Below are 20972 nucleotides of genomic sequence, written 5' to 3'. Positions count from 1 at the left end.
CAGGGCATGCTGCAACAAGCTGAATTATTTTAGAAATAAAATGCATTTCTAATGGAATGAGTATAAACAGTTAGTAAAGCAGTGACCGATCCTCACCCATCCAGTTGTAAGAGTTACATGATTGTATTGTCAATGAAAGGGGGGCATTAGGGGGCTGAGCGTCTGGGTTTGGTTAGGGGTCCCCACAGTCTGCCTAGGCTAGATGCATTTAAAAATCATTATTAGATACACAGGCGGTGCAGCTTGCTTCGCAGCTGGGTTACTACGCTGACTAGCAGACACTGAAGCTTTGGAGCAGACCTCTGAGTAAACAGCTCTTCAGACTCAACCATCTGTGTTACCCCAAGCCATAGTGTATGTATTTTCTTACGGTTAAAAGGGGGGGAGACCCAACCCACCTCTAATTGATGATGGCAACGTCATGTAAAACAAAGCAAGGGGACTCCAAAAATAGTCTCCATTTTTTCCAAAAATTTGTGGCACAGACACCACTTAAGTGGCATCAATTGCCCCAGAGTTGCTTAAAACGGTTGGTTAGAATGAGTACCACACACTGCTACTATGCCCAAAAATATTTTCCAGACAAGATGCAGCTAAAAATTATTAGTAATTTGCAAGCTGGTGGGGGTTAGTATAGATGGCATAATAGAATGAGTACCGCACACTGCTACAGGCCCAAAATTATTTTCCAGACAAGATGCAGCTAAAATTATTAGTAATTTGAAAGCTTAAAACGGTTGGTGAGGTAATTTTACAAAATACTCAAGCTTTTACTCTCCCCAGGATGACACAGGGGTAGAAAAGTCCTTGCGGATCCATGATTTGTTCATCTTTATGAACGTGAGTCTGTCTATATTATCAGTGGAGAGCCGCGTGTGCTTATCTGTCAGCACACCACCAGCAGCGCTGAACACACGTTCAGACAGAACGCTGGCTGCGGGGCATGACAAGATCTCCAAGGCGTGAGTGGTGAGCTCAGGCCATTTATCCAGATTGGAAGCCCAAAAAGAGCAAGGGTCCAGTGACACAGTCGTGGCTTCAATGTTTACTTGGAGATACTCCTGTACCATCGTCTCTAGGCGTTGACTATGTGTCAGACTTCTTGTCTCCTGTGGCCTGGCAAAGGATGGGCTAAAAAAACTGTGAAATGATTAAGCAAAATTGCTGTTACCAGCAGATACTGTGTTTCTGTTACGGTTTGAGTGCTGAACACTCGACAGTCCCACGGTTAGCAAGTTGGAACTGTGAGATTCACTACGTGCACCACTGGTGTTTTCTGGAAAAGCACATGTAAGATTCTGCAACAGTCTCTGCTGATACTCCTGCATGCGTGCATCCCTTTCTATGGCAGGAATTATTTCGGCAAATTTACTTTTGTACCGGGGATCTAAGAGTGTGGCAACCCAGTAGTCAGGATTATTTCGAATTCTCACAATTCGAGGGTCATGTTGCAGGTAGTGCAGCAAGAAGGCACTCATGTGTCTTGCGCATCCAGGAGCACAAAGTCTCTGTTGTGTTGGTGGCGAGGTAACAATCATGCTTCCTTCCTCTGCCCTCTCCCCCCAACCTTGCACAACAGAAATGTGATCAAGGTCTCCCTCATCTGATGAGTCTTCCATCAGTTCATCTTCCACTTCTTCCTGGGCTCCTGCACCTTCCTCACTAGTTTGGCTGCTACCATGCGCCCTGGTAAATCCATCTCCCCCACCCTCACATGCCTGCCGCCCTGGTGCTGCCGACCGTCTGGACCTTGCAGATGTTAGCCCTTCCGCATACAACTCCCCCTCCTCTACTTCCTCCACCTCCTCTTGTGCCACCACCTGACTCCGAATTCTGTTTAACATGTGCTCCAGCATGTAAATCACCGGAATAGTCATGCTGATAATGGCATTGTCAGCACTAAACATCTTCGTCGCCATTTCAAAACTGTGCAGAAGGGTGCATAGGTCCCTGATCTGAGACCACTCCTCCAGCGTGATTTGCCCCACCTCTGGATCTCGTTGGCCCAGGCTATACGTCAGAACGTATTGCACCAGGGCTTGTCGGTGCTGCCACAGTCGCTGCAACATGTGCAGAGTTGAATTCCACCGGGTAGGCACATCGCATTTTAGCCAGTGAAGTGGCAGGCCCAACGACTTCTGTAGAGATGTAAGTCGCTGAGCTGCGGGATGCGAACGGCGGAAGTGAGCACACAGCGACCATGCCCCCTGCAGAAGGCCATCTAGTCCGGGATAGTGGGCTAAAAATTGCTGGACAACCAGGTTCAACACGTGAGCCATACAAGGCACGTGTGTGACATAGCCCTGGCGAAGGGCCGCACCGAGGTTTGCAGCATTGTCGCACACGGCCTTCCCTGGTTTCAAGTCCAGTGGAGAGAACCATTTATGAAACTGGTTCTCCAGAGCTGACCACAACTCCTCAGCTGTGTGACTCACATTTCCCAGACATTTCAAAGTAAAAACCGCCTGATGACGTTGAGCCCTGCTGCCAGCATAGTAAGGAGGTGAGCAGGATCCCTTCTGCGCAGTTAGAAAGCTTGTGGCATGACCAGACAGGCTTTGGGTGCAGGTGGAGGACCGAGAGGAGGTTGAGGAGGCAGAAGCAGTGGAGGAACTTCGAGATAAAGAGAATTGACGCACAACTCATGGGGACGGTAAGACTTGGACAGCAGCCCCTTGTCCTGCTGTCACCATAGTTACCCAGTGCCCAGTCAGCGACATGTAACGCCCCTGTCCATGCCTACTCGTCCAAGTGTCTGTGGTGAAATGCACCCTGTCACACACAAAGTTTCTCAAAGAAGTGGTGATGTTGTGTGCGACATGCTGGTGGAGCGCAGGCACACCTTTCTTTGAGAAGTAGTGCCGACTGGGCATCTGGTACTGGGGCACTACGATGGACATAAGGTCTCGAAAATCCTCTGTGTCCACCAGGCGGAAAAGCAGCATTTCTGTAGCCAAGAGCTTGCAGATGGTGAAATTAAACCTTTTAGCTTTCTCATGGCTAGGAGGAAATGGTCTTTTACTTGTCCACATCTGAGGGATCGAGGGCTGGCTGTTGTGCTTAGACGGGGTTGAGAAGGGTGTCCCCGGCAAACTGCCGGTCTGTGAGGAATATGCAGGCGGACATGTTAGGTTGCCTTGATCCAAAGGTGGTGCTCTCGATGTCGGAGAGCGCTCAACACCAGCTGGTGTTTCCACCTCCAAAGAAAATGATGACCTGCCAATCACGCTGGCTGTTGCGGGTAAAGAGGTGGCAGGTCTGCGTCCCAAAACAGGTGTGACTGCTGTCCCCCCAGTCACAGAGGATGAAGAGGCCGCGGATGCACAAGATATGGCAGATGTTGGTTGGCCCGGCCGGCTAGGCCGCATTGTAGCACAGTGAGCTTCCCACTGCAACTTATGCTTTTATCTATGTGACGGTTCATGCATGAAGTACTCAAACTATGGATTTTTTGGCCTCTACTTAGCTTTTGGTGATAAATGTTACAGATACCACGAGTTGGGTCATCCTTATCGAACTGAAAAAATGCCCAGGCTATGCAAGGCTTAGCACCCATGCGACCTGAAGAGCCACCACGACTTGTGGTCAGAGGCAGAGTTGTGTTTGAGGATGCAGTTGTTGACGTGCTTCCAGTACTACGTCTCTGTCCAGGAAGGCGCAACCTGACCTCGTCGTCACTAACATCCTCCTCCACCTCCTCTGCTGACCTCATCGACTGGCTGACTGTGGGTTGACAGTAAGTGGGATCTACAACCTCGTAATCATCACCCTGTGTGTTCTCACACCCGCCGTCCTCAGAGCCAACCTCTTCCTGCCCTGACAAAAAACTCAAGTTGTCGCTCCAATCAGGTATTTGAGTCTCATCATCGTCTTCCTCATTGTCTCCACCAACAGGAGTTACAGTTTGGGAACGAGGGTCTACATTATGGTCAGAACCTTCTGTGTCTGGTCCTGGATCCGACTCATAAAGATTCTGGGCATCAGTGCAGATCATTTCCTCGTCTGGATTCACAGAAGCTCTGGAGCCGACCTCTGATTCTGTAACATACCTGGCGGCGTCCTTGCATAGTGGTCCATCTCCCACTGTGCAAGAGCGTGCACTGGATCTCCAGTCCAGTCTGCTAGCCTGGCTTCCCTCCATGCTGTCTGCTTACCTCTGTTTCTACTGCTTAAGGGCGGCGCCCGATCACTTCCTGTTTCTTGTACCTGCTGCGGGCACACCCCTTGTGAGTCCTCAGCCTATTGCTGTCTGTCACCTGGTATTTAACCCAGCTGCTTCAATGAATCCCTGCCTGAGCATTGTGTTTCATTCAGTGTGCTCTTTCACTCTGAATGTGCCAGGTCCCCTTCTGTGTTTGCTTGCCTGCCTTTCCTGGAGGCTGTATTTCCAGGCCTGTCTGAACACGCTCCTTGCCTGTTCATTCCGCCTTCTAGGGGCTGCATACCTAGACCCGCTCCTGTATCTTGTCTGTCCTGTCTGAACTCGCTCCTAGCCTGTTCGCTCCGCCTTCTAGGGGCTGCATACCTAGACCCGCTCCTGTATCTTGTCTGTCCTGTCTGAACTCGCTCCTTGCCTGTTCGCTCCGCCTTCTAGGGGCCGCATACCTAGACCCGCTCCTGTATCTTGTCTGTCCTGTCTGAACTCGCTCCTAGCCTGTTCCTCCCGCCTTCTAGGGGCTGCATACCTAGACCCGCTCCTGTATCTAGCTACTGTGTCTGTTCTTGTCTGTATACTCTTCTAGCTTGTTTCCTGTGTTTCCCTATGTCCGTACCTTTCCTTTTTCTGCAGAGTCTGAACTCGTTCCTAACTCCTGCTCGTTGTCACTGTACTTCCATTTGTGAGTTAGTGGTCCACTTGCTACTTCACTGTAAGTACCCTGTGGGTATCTGGTTCTGCCTTTCCCTTCCTGCCTGTTCCGTGTGTACAGAGCCCTGTCCCCCCTGCTTTGCCTTGCTCACCGCTCCGGCAGTTCTAGCCTGCTCTGCCTTGCTCACCGCTCCGGCGGTTCTAGCCTGCTCTGACTTGCTCACTGCTCCGGCAGTCTCACTACGCTCTGACCCTTTGCTCACTGCTCCGGCAGTCTCGCTCCGCTCTGACCCTTTGCTCACTGATCCGGCAGTTTCGCTCCTCTCTGACCCTTTGCTCACAGCTCCGGCAGTCTCGCTCTGCTCTGACCCTTTGCTCACTGCTCCGGCAGTCTCGCTCTGCTCTGACCCTTTGCTCACTGCTCCGGCAGTCTCGCTCCGCTCTGACCCTTTGCTCACTGCTCCGGCAGTCTCGCTCTGCTTTGACTCCTTTGCTCACTGCTCCGGCAGTCTCGCTCTGCTCTGACTCCTTGCTCACCGCTCGAGGCGGTCTCGTCCTGCTCTACTCTTGCTCACCGCTCGAGGCGGCCTCGTCCTGCTCTACTCTCGCTCACCGCTCCAGGCTGTTATGTTCTGCTACCAGAGCTAAGGAAAGAGAGGAGATCTGTCCCTACGATAGAACTCAGCTGAATCCCTATGATGTAACAGGGAACCTGATCCTGCGATCAGACCTGCTAAAGTCCTAAGCTAGTCTGTACGGAGACCTATAGATGTGGGGAAGGAATCCCTACAAGTACTAAGGACTGGGAGGAAAATGGGACACCCCCTAACAGAAATAGTAGCAGACAGACGAACAAACAAAATATATAGAACATAGAGGTCCGTAGACCAAGCAGAGTTAGATACAGAGCACAGGCTAGCTAGAAAGTAGTTATACAATGAAGTCCAGCAAAGCCAGAAGGGCGGAGCAGGATTAAATAGGCCAACAAGGTCATGTGACCAGCAAAGGAAAAAACCTAAGAGCAAGGTTCTAACAGTACCCCCACTTCTAAGAGGATCCTCCGGATCCCCTAGGACCAGGCTTATCAGGAAATCTCCTGTGAAACGCTCTGATAAGTCTGGACGCGGAAACATCATCTGACCTCACCCAAGAGTTATCCTCGGGTCCGAAACCTTTCCAGGCCACAAGATACTGCAAACTACCTCTATACCGTCTAGAGTTAAGGATGCGAGAAATTTCATATTCCCCGTCCTCCACCACCGGAGGAACAGAGGCAGAGGCGTCACCATCCGACACAACAGCTTTTTTTAACAGAGAGACATGAAATACCGGATTAATTCTCCAGGAGGTAGGAACCTCCAACCTAACAGCAGATTGGTTGACAACCTGAAGCACCTTAAAGGGCCCTACAAACTTGTTACCCAATTTCTTAGAAGGAATCCTCAACCGCAGATTCCTAGAGGACAACCAGACCATGTCACCAACAGCGAACAAAACCTCCTGTCGTTTCCTATCAAAGTAGTCTTTAGATTTTCTGTTGGCCTCCTGAAGATTACCACGCACATCCGTCCAAACTCTCTCCAAATCACCGGAAAAATTCTCCTCCTCAGGCACGGCAGATCCCAACTTGGAGAATGACCCGAACGACGGATGTCTCCCAGAACAACAAAAAAAAGGCGAACAACCAGCAGAAGAAGATGTATGATTGTTCAGAGCAAATTCAGCAAGTGGCAGAAACTCAGACCACCCCTCTTGATTGTCTGCCACAAAACAACGCAAGAACTGCTCAACATCCTGGTTTTTCCTTTCTGTCTGGCCATTAGATTCAGGATGATATCCGGACGAGAACGACAAATGAACTCCCAACCTGTCACAAAAGGCACGCCAAAAACGAGCCACGAACTGAGGACCCCTATCAGAAACAATGTCAGTAGGAACGCCATGAAGTCTGACAATTTCCTTGACAAAGGCCTTAGCGAGAGTTTTAGCGCAGGGCAGTTTGACGAAGGGAACCAAGTGACACATCTTGCTAAAACGGTCCACGACCACCCAGATTACAGTAAAACCCTCAGAGGGGGGGAGGTCAGTTATAAAGTCCATAGCCAAATGTGTCCAAGGAGCACTGGGAACCTCCAAAGGACAAAGCAACCCCGCAGCAGGAGTATGTGAGGACTTAGATCTAGCACATATAGTACATTGACGCACCCACTTAATGACTTCCTTCTGCCATCCAGGCCACCAAAAACTGCGACCCACCAGTCTCTTGGTCTCAGAGATTCCGGGATGACCTGCCAACCGAGATTCGTGACACTCAACAAACAAATCTCTCCTAAAGGTCCCAGGCACAAACAACCTCCCATGAGGAGTGTTAGATGGGGCATTCTCCTGTGCTTTAAGAATCTCATCTTCCAAAACGGAGTCTAAAGCAGCTATCACAACACCTTCTTGTAAAATGTTCTTCTCTTTCTCAGCACCGACTATGGGAGAAAAACTGCGAGACAAGGCATCCGCCTTAACATTCTTAGTACCAGGGATGTAAGTAACGGAGAAATTAAACCGCGAGAAAAACAGTGCCCACCTAGCCTGACGGGCATTCAGGCGCTTGGCAGCATCAAGATATATCAGATTTTTATGATCCGTAAGAACCTGAACGGGAAATTCAGCACCTTCCAAGAAGTGGCGCCAGTGTTCAAATGCGAGTTTAATAGCCAATAATTCCTGATTACCAATATCGTAATTCAGTTCAGTCTCCGAAAAAATTTTTGAAAAAAAGGCACAGGGATGTAATCCATCCCCGTTATCCTGAGACAATACTGCGCCAACCCCCACAGAGGAAGCATCAACCTCAACCAAAAATGGCTTAGTCACATCAGGCTGCATAAGGATGGGAGCAGAGGTGAACCTCTCCTTGAGATACACAAAAGCTTCAATGGCCTCAGAAGACCACTGAACCGCATCAGCACCTTTCCTGGTGAGATCGGTCAGAGGTTTGACAATACTAGAAAAATTTTTTATGAATTTTCTGTAATAATTGGCGAAACCTTAAAAACCTCTGTATCGATTTCAAACCAATAGGCCTAGGCCATTCCTGTACAGCTTGAACTTTAACCGGGTCCATCTCAAAACCTTCGCTGGAGATAATGTAACCCAAAAAACTGATTCTCTGTACAGCGAACTCACATTTCTCCAGCTTAGCAAAAAGCGAATTGTCCATTAATAACTGTAATACCTCACGTACGCTCCGCCAATGAGACTCCAGATCCGGCGAATAAATCAAAATGTCATCCAAATACACAACCACATTTTTGCCGATCAAAGGTCTAAGGATGTCATTAATAAGATTCTGAAAAAATGCAGGAGCATTAGTAAGACCAAAAGGCATAACCAGGTTCTCAAAATGACCCACAGGAGTGTTAAAAGCAGTCTTCCATTCATCACCCTCCTTCATGCGCAACAGATTGTATGCCCCCTTAAGGTCAATTTTAGAGAACCACTTGGCCCCCATTAACTGGTTAAACAGATCAGGAATCAATGGCAGTGGGTAAGGATTGCGTACAGTAATTTTGTTAATCTCACGAAAATCCAGACAAGGACGTAAACCGCCGTCCTTTTTTTTTACAAAAAAAAATCCAACCGCCACAGGAGACTTAGAGGGCCAAATGTGACCGGCGGCCAAACTTGTCTGTATGTATTCCTCCAAAGCCTTTCTCTCAGGAATAGTAAGGTTAAATAAACGACTTTTAGGAAGAGTCGCTCCAGGGACAAATTCAATAGAACAATCATAGTCTCTATGGGGAGGCAAAACCTGCGATTCCTTCTCAGAAAAAACTCTCCAAAAATCCTGAATAGGAACAGGCAATTCTCCCCTATCCAAAGCTGCAATACGCCCGTTACAACACTTGTCATAACATTTATGGCTCCAGGATTTAATTTCACTGGTAGACCAATCCAGTACAGGATTGTGAAATTTTAACCAGGGCAATCCCAATATTACTGGAGAAGGCAAGTTATTCAAAACTACCAAATCCAATTTCTCATGGTGAACACCATTAATAGTGAGAGGAAATTCACAGACCTTGAGAGTAATATTCTTCAAAGGGGAACCATCCACAGAAACCACAGCAATGGGGGATGATAAAGGTTCGGGTTTTAAATTGAGTCTTTCCAAGAATCCCCCATCAATTACATTCAGAGTAGACCCACAATCAACAAACACCCGAAATTCCATTAATTTTTCCTGAGCAATCGTGGAAGCAGCTAAAAATACACCCTTGGAATTTAAACAGGCAATACGGGCATGACTGACCATTTTTTTTTCTTTCTTCATACGAAGCTCACAGCCTTTAATCAAATGACCAGATTTTCCGCAATAGAAACACAAGCCTTCAAAAAATCTACGGTCTTTTTCTTGAGAGCGAGGTGCCACCGATCCAATCTCCATTGGTTCACCACTGTTAGTACACACATTCTCATAACCAGAAACTGACATAGCAGAGGATTTGCTCTCATTAACCCTTGCACGCAGTCTCCTATCCACCCGTATAGCTAATTGCATAGCCTGTTGCAAATCTTCAGGTGTAGGATAAGCAATTAGCAGGTCTTTAACCCTTTCATTGAGCCCAGCAAGAAATAGACTTTTCAGAGCAGAATCGTTCCACCCTGTTTGAGTAGACCATCGACGGAAATGAGTACAATATTTTTCCACATTACCTGATCCCTGTTTCAAACGTCTCAACTCAGTCTCAGCTGATGCGACACGGTCAGGATCATCATATAATAGCCCCAAAGCAGAAAAAAAACTATCCACTGATCTGAAGCATGTATCACTAGGTTGCAAAGAAAAGGCCCACTCCTGAGGCTCTTTGCGCAAAAGTGACATTATGAACCCTATGCGCTGGGATTCATCCCCAGAGGACTTGGGTCTCAAACGAAAATACAATAAGCAAGCATTTTTAAATGAAAAAAATTCTCGGTGTTCACCAAAAAATAAATCCGGCAAACATACCTTAGGCTCCAAGAAATGTGCTCCAGGACAGTTACTCACGTGCTGACGGAGCTCGGCCACCTCCAGAGAGAGTCCCTGCAGGTGTTTAGCCAAATCCTGAACCGACACCATGATGGAACAGAAAAATCTTTCCTTAGAGAATTTGCAGGCTGGACTTACTGTTATGTTCTGCTACCAGAGCTAAGGAAAGAGAGGAGATCTGTCCCTACGATAGAACTCAGCTGAATCCCTACGATGTAACAGGGAACCTGATCCTGCGATCAGACCTGCTAAAGTCCTAAGCTAGTCTGTACGGAGACCTATAGATGTGGGGAAGGAATCCCTACAAGTACTAAGGACTGGGAGGAAAATGGGACACCTCCTAACAGAAATAGTAGCAGACAGACGAACAAACAAAATATATAGAACATAGAGGTCCGTAGACCAAGCAAACTAACAGAGTTAGATACAGAGCACAGGCTAGCTAGAAAGTAGTTATACAATGAAGTCCAGCAAAGCCAGAAGGGCGGAGCAGGATTAAATAGGCCAACAAGGTCATGTGACCAGCAAAGGAAAAAACCTAAGAGCAAGGTTCTAACACAGGCGGCCTCGTCTTGCCCTGCTCTCGCCCACCACTCTGGGCGGCCTTACTCTGCTGTGTTTGTCCGCCACATCTGTGGTTCTGTTCCTGAGTCCCAGTGTGTACTGGGTCCTATCCCGCCTGTGTTCCTACCTGCTAGTGCCTCCCTGTCTGCACTCTAGCTGTGCTTGCCTGTACCCCCCTGCCTACATACCCGCCTGCCTGCATACCAGTCGTGCCTGCCTATACCCACCAGTCTATGTGCCAGCCTAACCTGTCTGTTCCTGTATTCCCCTGTGTGGATCAACAGCCGTGTCCGGGTCTGTCCTGGAGTAGCACCTGGTCCCTCTGCTCAGTTCCTCCTTGGTGCACTGGCGTCGTATGCCGTCGTGCGACCCTGGTCGGATCGGGTGAATACCTAGTTACACCCCTCCAGGCATTCACTCTCCGGTTCATGGCACAGTGGAATCACTACATACACACGCACACGCCACTCAGCCCGGGCGTGTGCATTACAGATTCCCAGGCTATAGTATGAGTAAACAGCTCTGCAGACTCAACCATCTGTTCTACCCCATACTCAGACGGGCAGCTGGAGACTTGGGAGCTGTGAGGAAGCAAGTGCAATTGGGGTGACACCTCTGAGGACTGGAGTATTTGTGATATTGAAGTTGAGGTGGAGGAGAGCCGACTTAAAGGAGCACTTGATATCCGTTGAAGCACCTGCTGTTTTTGTGCCTCATCAGGAATTTGTAGCGATTGGCGTGGCCGTAAGAAAGGGATCGTATCACATTGTCCGCTAAAAGAAGTAGACATCTTAGTTTGGCTGGAAGATGGTCTTTCTTCTGCAGATGTTACTGTTGCTTTAACACCTACCCCACAGACACAACGTTTTTTTCCCTTCCCAACACGCCTATTCCCCTTTCCACCAGCAGCAGGCCTTTTTCCACTCATTTTGGTGCTTAACTAATTGACAACTCTGGAGTTGTTTGCACAAAAAATGATGGATGGGAACCGAGCAGAGCTGAGTGGCCAAACTGTGGTATTAGCCCAAAAGGATTGGCTGGGTTAGATGCAGTAAAACAATTTTATTACATACACAGGTGGTGGAGCTTAGTATAGATGGACTAATAGAATGAGTCCCACACACTGCTACAAGCCCAAAATTATTTTCCGAGCTAGATGCAGCTAAAAATTATTTGTAACTTGCAAGCTGGTGGAGCTTAGTATAGATGGACTAAGAATAAGTCCCACACACTGCTACAAGCCCAAAATTATTTTCCAAGCTAGATGCAGGTAAAAATTGTTTGTAATTTGCAAGCTGGTGGAGCTTAGTATAGATGGACTAAGAATAAGTCCCACACACTGCTACAAGCCCAAAATTATTTTCCGAGCTAGATGCAACTAAAAATTATTTGTAATTTGCAAGCTGGTGGAGCTTAGAATAGATGGACTAAGAAAAAGTCCCACACACTACTACTGTTATGATCTGCTACAAGAACTAAGGAAAAATAGGAAAACTGTCCCTACAATAGGACTAAGCTGATTCCCTACGATGCAGCGGGCAACCTGTTCCTTGTGAACAGACCCGCCTTCATCCTCAGCTAGTCTGAACGCAGACCTATAGATATAAGGGAGGGGTCCGTAAAAGTACTAAGGACTGGGACAAAATTGGACAACTCCTAGCAGAAGTTGTAGCGGAGCCAAAAGACAAACAGACAAAAATACTTAGAGGTCCAAGGACCAAGCAAACTATAGAGATAGGTACAAAGCACCTGGCTAGATTAAGAGTCAAAGTAACACTGAAGTCCAGCAAAGCCAGAAGGGCGGAGCTGGAATAAATAGGCAGCAGGTCACGTGACCACAAAATAGAAAAAAACTAACAGGAGGGTTCTAACAGTACCCCCTCTTCTATGAGGATCCTCCATGCCCAGACCTATCAGGAAACCTCCTGTGAAACGCTCTGATAAGTCTAGGAGCAGAGACATCATCTTCCCTTACTCAGGAGTTATCCTCAGGACCGAAACCTTTCCAAGCGACCAGATACTGCAATCTCCCTCTATGCCTTCTGGAATTCAGGATACGAGAAATTTCATATTCACCGTCTTTCACCACCGGAGGAACTGTGACAGTGGCGTCCATATCAGATACGTCAGCTTTTTTCAACAAGGAAACATGAAACACCGGATTAATCTTCCAGGAGCAGGGAACCGCCAACCTAACAGCAGACTGGTTAACCACCTGAAGCACCGTAAATGGTCCCACAAACTTCGGACCCAATTTCTTAGAAGGAATCCTCAACCGCAGATTCTTTGAGGACAACCAAACCATGTCAACAACCGTAAACAAAACCTCTTGACGTTTCCTGTTAAAATATTTCTTAGACTTTTTGTTAGCCTCTTGAAGGTTACAACATACATCAGTCCAAACTCTCTCCAAATCAACGGAAAAATTCTCCTCCTCCGGCACCGCCGACACCAATTTGGAGAACGAACCAAACGACGGATGTCTCCCAGTACAACAAAAAAATGAAGAACACCCAGCAGAAGAGGATGTATGATTGTTAAGAGCAAATTCAGCAAGTGGCAGAAACTCAGACCACCCCTCTTGATTGTCTGCCACAAAACAACGCAAGAACTGCTCAACATCCTGGTTCTTTCTTTCTGTCTGTCCATTAGACTCAGGATGATACCCAGATGAAAATGACAAATGAACTCCCAACCTGTCACAAAAAGCACACCAAAAACGAGCCACAAACTGAGGTCCCCTATCAGAAACAATATTGGTGGGAACGCCATGGAGCCTGACAATTTCCTTTACAAAAGCGTTAGCGAGTGTCTTAGCGCAGGGTAGTTTAATGAAAGGAACCAAGTGACACATCTTGCTAAAACGGTCCACGACCACCCAGATGACAGTGAAACCATCAGAGGAGGGAAGGTCAGTAATAAAATCCATTGCAAGATGCGTCCAAGGTGCACTAGGAACCTCCAGAGGGCAAAGCAACCCCGCAGCAGGAGCATGTGAAGCCTTTGATCTGGTACACACTGTACATTGACGCACCCATTTAATAGTAACATAGTTTTTAAGGTTGAAGGAAGACTAAGTCCATCTAGTTCACCCCATAGCCTAACTTGTTGATCCAGAGGAAGGCAAAAAAAAACCCATGTGGCAAACACTAAGCTCCACATTGGGGAAAAAAAATTCCTTCCCGACTCCATACGACAATCAGACTAGTTCCCTGGATCAGCGCCCTATCAAGGAATCTAGTATTTATAACCTGTAATATTATACTTTTCAAGAAAGGCATCCAGGCCCTTCTTAAATTTTAACAGTGAATCACTCATTACACCATCATGCGGCAGAGAGCTCCATAGTCTCACTGCTCTTACAGTAAAGAATCCGCGTCTGTGATTATGATTAAACCTTCTTTCCTCCAGACGTAGAAGATGCCCCCTTGTCCCCGTCTCAGGCCTCAGAGTAAAAAGATCAGTAGAAAGGTCTTTGTACTGTCCCCTCAAATACTTGTACATAGTAATAAGATCATCCCTAAGCCTTCTTTTTTCCACAGTAAATAACCCCAAGTGTAATAACCTGTCTTGGTATTGCAGACCCCCCAGTCCTCTAATAACCTGTCTTGGTATTGCAGACCCCCCAGTCCTCTAATAACCTGTCTTGGTATTGCAGACCCCCCAGTCCTCTAATAACCTGTCTTGGTATTGCAGACCCCCCAGTCCTCTAATAACCTGTCTTGGTATTGCAGACCCCCCAGCCCTCTAATAACCTGTCTTGGTATTGCAGACCCCCCAGTCCTCTAATAACCTGTCTTGGTATTGCAGACCCCCCAGTCCTCTAATAACCTGTCTTGGTATTGCAGACCCCCCAGTCCTCTAATAACCTGTCTTGGTATTGCAGACCCCCCAGTCCTCTAATAACCCGTCTTGGTATTGCAGACCCCCCAGTCCTCTAATAACCTTGGTCGCTCTTCTCTGCACCCGCTCTAGTTCAGCTATGTCTTTCTTATACACCGGAGATCAGAACTGTACACAGTATTCTAAGTGCGGTCGCACTAGTGACTTGTATAGAGGTAAAATTATGTTCTCCTCATGAGCATCTATGCCTCTTTTAATGCATCCCATTATTTTATTTGCCTTTGCAGCAGCAGCCTGACACTGGCCACTAAACGTGAGCTTGTCGTCCACCAATACACCCAGGTCTTTTTCAGTTACAGTTTTGCCCAGTGTTTTACAATTAAGCATATAATTATACATTTTATTTCCTCTGCCCAAGTGCATTACCTTACATTTATCCCCATTAAAGCTCATTTGCCATTTATCAGCCCAAGCTTCTAGTTTACATAGATCCTCCTGTAATATAAAATTGTCCTCCTCTGTATTGATTACCCTGCAGAGTTTAGTGTCATCTGCAAATATTGAAATATTACTCTGTATTCCCCCTACAAGGTCATTAATAAATATGTTAAAAAGAAGGGGGCCCAATACTGACCCCTGTGGTACCCACTGTTAACTGAGACCCAGTCTGAGTGTTTTCCATTAATAACCACCCTTTGTTTCCTATCACTGAGCCAATTCTTAACCCACATACATATATTTTCCCCTATCCCCATTGTTCTCATTTTATGTATCAACCTTTTGTGTGGAACTGTATCAAAAGCTTTTGAAAACTCCATATACACAACATCCACTGCATTTCCTTGGTCCAGACCAGAACTTGCCTCCTCATAAAAACTTATCAGATTAGTCTGACAGGAACGGTCCCTCGTAAACCCATGTTGATATTGGGTCATGAGGTTATTCTTCTTCAGATACTCTATTATAGCATCTCTTAGGAAACCCTCCAGGATTTTACCCACAGTAGAGGTTAAGCTTACCGGCCTATAATTTACAAGTTCAGTTTTTGTCCCCTTTTTGAATATTGGCACCACATTTGCTATACGCCAGTCAGGGGGTACAGACTATAATGCACACGCCCGGGCTGAGCGGCGTGTGCGTGTGATTCCACTGGACCGTGCCGGAGAGGGAATGCCTGGAGGGGCGTAACTAGGTATTCACCCGATCCGACCAGGGTCGCACGACGGCATACGACGCCAGTGCACCAAGGAGGAACCGAGCAGAGGGACCAGGTGCTACTCCAGGACAGACCCCGGACACGGCTGTTGACCCACGCAGGGGAATACAGGAACTGACCGGTTAGGCTGGCACACAGACTGGTGGGTATAGGCAGGCACGACTGGTATGCAGGCAGGCGGGTATGCAGGCAGGGGGGTACAGGCAAGCACGGCTAGAGTGCAGACAGGGAGGCACTAGCAGGTAGGAACACAGGCGGGATAGGACCCAGTACACACTGGGACTCAGGAACAGAACCACAGATGTAGCGGACAAACACAGCAGAGTAAGGCCGCCCAGAGAGGTGAGCGAGAGCAGGGCAAGACGAGACCGCCTAGAGCGGTGAGCGAGAGTAGAGCAGGACGAGGCCGCCTGGAGCGGTGAGCGAAAGTAGAGCAGGACGAGGCTGCCTGGAGCGGTGAGCAAAGGATCAGAGCTGAGCGAGACTGCCAGAGCAGTGAGCAAGGAGTCAGAGCAGAGCGAGACTGCCGGAGCAGTGAGCAAAGGAGTCAGAGCAGAGCGAGACTGCCGGAGCAGTGAACAAAGGGTCAGAGCGGAGCGAGACTGCCGGAGCAGTGAGCAAAGGGTCAGAGCGGAGCGAGACTGCCGGAGCAGTGAGCAAAGGGTCAGAGCGGAGCGAGACTGCCAGAGCAGTGAGCAAAGGGTCAGAGCAGAGCGAGACTGCCGGAGCAGTGAGCAAAGGGTCAGAGCGGAGCGAGACTGCCGGAGCAGTGAGCAAAGGGTCAGAGCGGAGCGAGACTGCCGGAGCAGTGAGCAAAGGGTCAGAGCGGAGCAAGACTGCCGGAGCAGTGAGCAAAGGGTCAGAGCGGAGCGAGACTGCCGGAGCAGTGAGCAAAGTGTCAGAGCGGAGCGAGACTGCCAGAGCAGTGAGCAAAGGGTCAGAGCAGAGCGAGACTGCCGGAGCAGTGAGCAAAGGGTCAGAGTGTAGCAAGACTGCCGGAGCAGTGAGCAAAGGGTCAGAGCAGGCCAGAACCGCTGGAGCAGTGAGCAAAGGCAGAGCAGGCTAGAACCGCCGGAGATGTGAGCAAAGGTAGAGCAGGCTAGAACTGCCGGAGCGGTGAGCAAGGCAGAGCAGTCTAGAACCACCGGAGCAGTGAGCAAGGCAGAGCAGGCTAGAACCGCCGGAGCGGTGAGCAAGGCAGAGCAGGCTAGAACCGCCGGAGTGGTGAGCAAGGCAGAACAGGGGAGACAGGGCTCTGTACACACGGAACAGGCAGGAAGGGAAAGGCAGAACCAGATACCCACAGGGTACTTGCAGTGAAGTAGCGAGTGGACCACAAACTCACAAACGGAAGTACAGTGACAACGAGCAGGAGTTAGGTACGAGTTCAGACTCTGCAGAAAAAGGAAAGGTACGGACATAGAGAAACACAGGAAACAGGCTAGTAGAGTATACAGACAAGAACAGACACAGTAGCAAGATACAGGAGCGGGTCTAGGTGTGCAGCCCCTAGAAGGTGGGAGGAACAGGCAAGGAGTGTGTTCAGACAGGACAGACAAGATACAGGAGCGGGTCTAGGTATGCGGCCCCTAGAAGGCGGAACGAACAGGCAAGGAGCGTGTTCAGACAGGCCTGGAAACACAGCCTCCAGGAAAGGCAGGCAAGCAAACGCAGAAAAGGACCTGGCACATTCAGAGTGAAAGAGCACACTGAATGAAACACAATGCTCAGGCAGGGATTCATTGGAGGAGCTGGGTTAAATACAAGGTGACAGACAGCAATAGACTGAGGACTCACAAGGGGTGTGCCCGCAGCAGGTACAAGAAACAGGAAGTGATCGGGCGCCGCCCTTAAGCAGCAGAAACAGAGGTAAGCAGACAGCATGGAGGGAAGCCAGGCTAGCAGACTGGACTGGAGATCAAGTGCGCGCTCTTGCACAGTGGGAGATGGACCACTATGCAAGGACGCCGCCAGGTATGTTACACAGACCCTGTTATTATGGAATCTTTAAAGATTAAAAATAATGGTCTATCTAGGACATTACTTAATTCCTGCAGTACTCGCGGGTGTATCCCATCCTGGCCCGGGGATTTGTCAACTTTAGTGATTTTTAGATGCCGCCATACTTCCTGCTGGGTTAAGCAAGTGACATTTACTGGAGAATTTTTGCTATCATGTTTTCTGTCATGCGATTTTCTTGTGTAAATACGGTTTAAAAAAAATCATTTAGCATATTGGCTTTTTCCTCGTCCTCATCCACCATTTCACCCAGACTATTTTTAAGGGGGCCAACACTATCATGTTTTAGTTTTTTACCATTTATGTAGTTAAAGAATATTTTGGGGTTGTTTTACTTTCTCTGGCAATGATTCTCTCTGCCTCAATCTTTGCTGCCTTGATTTGTTTTTTACATAATTTATTTAATTTTCTAGATTTATTTAATGCCTCATCACTACCTACTTGCTTTAGTTCTCTAAATGCTTTGTTTTTGTCACTTATTGTGCCCCTTACAGCTCTATTTAGCCATAGTGGTTTCCTCCTATTTCTAGCATGTTTATTCCCAAAGGGTATATATTGTGCACAGGTCCTATTCAGGATGTTAATAAATGTCTCCCATTCGCTTTGTGTAGCTTTATGTCTCAGGATATCGTCCCAGTTTATTGCACTAATGATTTCCTTCTGCCACCCAGGCTACCAAAAACTGCGACCTACCAGTCTCTTAGTCTCAGAAATTCCTGGATGACCTGTCAACCGAGACTCATGATACTCCACAAACAACTCTCTCCTAAAGGTTCTAGGCACAAACAACCTCCCATGGGGAGTGTTAGATGGGGCATCCTCCTGGGCTTTCAGAATCCCATCTTCCAAAACGGAGTCCAATGCTGCTATCACAACTCCTTCCTGTAAAATGCTCTCCTCCTCCTCGGTACCAACCATGGGAGAAAATCTGCGAGATAAAGCATCAGCTTTAACATTCTTAGTACCCGGGATGTAAGTAACAGAAAAATTAAACCGCGAAAAAAAAAGAGCCCACCTAGCCTGACGGGCATTCAAACGATTGGCAGCATCTAGATAGATCAGATTCTTATGATCAGTGAAAACCTGAATGGGAAATTTAGCACCTTCCAAGAAATTACGCCAATGTTCAAATGCGAGTTTGATAGCCAGCAATTCCCGATTACCAACATCGTAATTAAGTTCGGTTTCAGAATTTTTTTTCGAAAAAAAAAGCACAGGTATGAACCCCATCCTTGTTCTCCTGAGACAAAACCGCACCGACCCCCACCGAAGAAGCATCAACCTCGACCAATAAAGGCTTGGTCTCATCAGGCTGCATAAGGATGGGGGCAGAACTGAACCTCTCCTTGAGATACACAAAAGCTTCAATGGCCTCAGTAGTCCACTGGACCGTATTCGCACCTTTCCTGGTGAGATCGGTCAGCGGCTTAACAATTATAGAAAAATTCTTAATGAATAATTGGCGAAACCCAAAAATCTCTGTATCGATTTTAAACCAATAGGCCTAGGCCATTCTTGCACAGCCTGAACCTTCACAGGGTCCATCTCAAAGCCCTCGCTGGAGATAATGTAGCCCAAAAAACTAATTCTCTGCACAGCGAACTCACATTTCTCCAGCTTAGCAAAAAGTGAATTGTCACTTAATAACTGCAATACCTCACGTATGCTCTGCCAATGAGACTCCAGATCAGGCGAATAAATCAGAATGTCATCCAAATACACAACCACATTTTTGCCGATTAAAGGTCTAAGGATGTCATTAATAAGATTCTGAAAAAACACTGGTGCATTGGTAAGACCAAAAGGCATAACCAGATTCTCAAAATGACCCACCGGGGTGTTAAAAGCAGTCTTCCATTCATCACCCTCCTTCATTCGCAACAAATTGTATGCCCCCCGGAGATCAATCTTAGAGAACCACTTGGCCCCCACTAACTGGTTAAACAAGTCAGGAATTAACGGCAGTGGGTAGGAATTGCGTACGGTAATTTTATTAATTTTGCGAAAGTCCAGACATGGACGTAAACCGCCGTCCTTTTTTTTTACAAAAAAAAATCCAACAGCCACAGGTGACTTAGAAGGTCTAATGTGACCAGCAGCCAGGCTAGTCTGTATGTACTCCTCCAAAGCCTTTCTTTCAGGGATAGTAAGATTAAATAAGCGACTCTTGGGAAGTGTAGCTCCAGGAACAAACTCAATGGTGCAACCATAGTCCCTATGAGGAGGAAGAATTTGCGACTCCTCCTCTGAAAAAACCTTCCAAAAATCCTGAATAGGTACAGGTAATTCCCCTCTTTCCACAGCAGCAATGCGACCGTTACAACATTTATCATAACACTTAGGACTCCAAGATTTAATGTCATTAGTAGACCAGTCCAGTAAAGGATTGTGCAGTTTTAACCAAGGTAAACCTAAAACTACTGGAGAAGGTAAATTATTTAATACCACTAAATCCAAATTCTCTTGGTGATCTCCATTGATAGTGAGGGGAAATTCAAAAACCTTGTGAGTAACACATTTCAAAGGAGTGGTATCAACAGCAACCACAGAAATAGAAGATGACAAAGGTTTGGGTTCCAATTTAAGTTTTTCCAAAAATCCCTTATCAATCACATTCAGTGTAGAACCACAATCCACAAATACCTGAAATTCAATCAACTCCTCCTGCAATGAGGTACTCCCTGAAAGAAATACTCCCTTAGAGTTTAAACAAGCAATACGGGCGTAACTGACCTTTTTTTTTCTTTGTTTAACAGAAGCTCACAGTTCTTAACAAAATGGTCAGATTTACCACAATAAAAACACAATCCCTTGGAAAACCTGCGGTCTATTTCCTGAGAGCGGAGTGACATCGCCCCAATCTCCATCGGTTCTCCATCGTCCGAGCAGACCCTCTGATGACTAGGAGCTGCTATAGCATGAGTTTTATCCTCATTAACCCTGGCACGAAGTCTCCTGTCCACACGTATAGCTAATTGCATGGCTTCTTGCAAGTTTCCAGGTGCAGGGAAAGCAATCAGCAGATCCTTAACCCTTTCACTTAAACCAGCAAGAAACAAACATTTTAACACCGAATCATTCCATCTCACTTCAGAAGACCACCTTCTGAAGTGTGTACAATAATTTTCAACATCACCTGACCCCTGCTTTAAACGTCTCAGTTCTGCCTCAGCAGATGAGACTCGATCAGGATCGTCATACAATAACCCTATAGCAGAAAAAAAATCTTCCACTGATCTAAAACACGGATCATTAGGTTGGAGAGAAAAGGCCCATCCCTGTGGTTCCTTGTGCAAAAGTGACATGATAAACCCAATGCGCTGTGATGCATTCCCAGAGGACCTAGGTCTCAAACGAAAATATAATAAACAAGCATTTTTAAAGGGAAAAAAAATCTTGTTGTTTACCATAAAAAAAATCAGGCAGTCCTACCTGCGGTTCAACAAAATGCACTCCAGGACAGCTACTCACATGTTGCTGGAGCTCGGCCACCTCAA

The sequence above is a fragment of the Phyllobates terribilis genome, unplaced genomic scaffold, assembly GCF_046119375.1.
Source record: "Phyllobates terribilis strain yellow unplaced genomic scaffold, ASM4611937v1 Scaffold_3__8_contigs__length_932513732, whole genome shotgun sequence".
Classification (NCBI taxonomy): Eukaryota; Metazoa; Chordata; class Amphibia; order Anura; family Dendrobatidae; genus Phyllobates; species Phyllobates terribilis.
The sequence above is the reverse complement of the archived record's forward strand: the minus strand, read 5'-3'. Positions refer to the sequence as shown.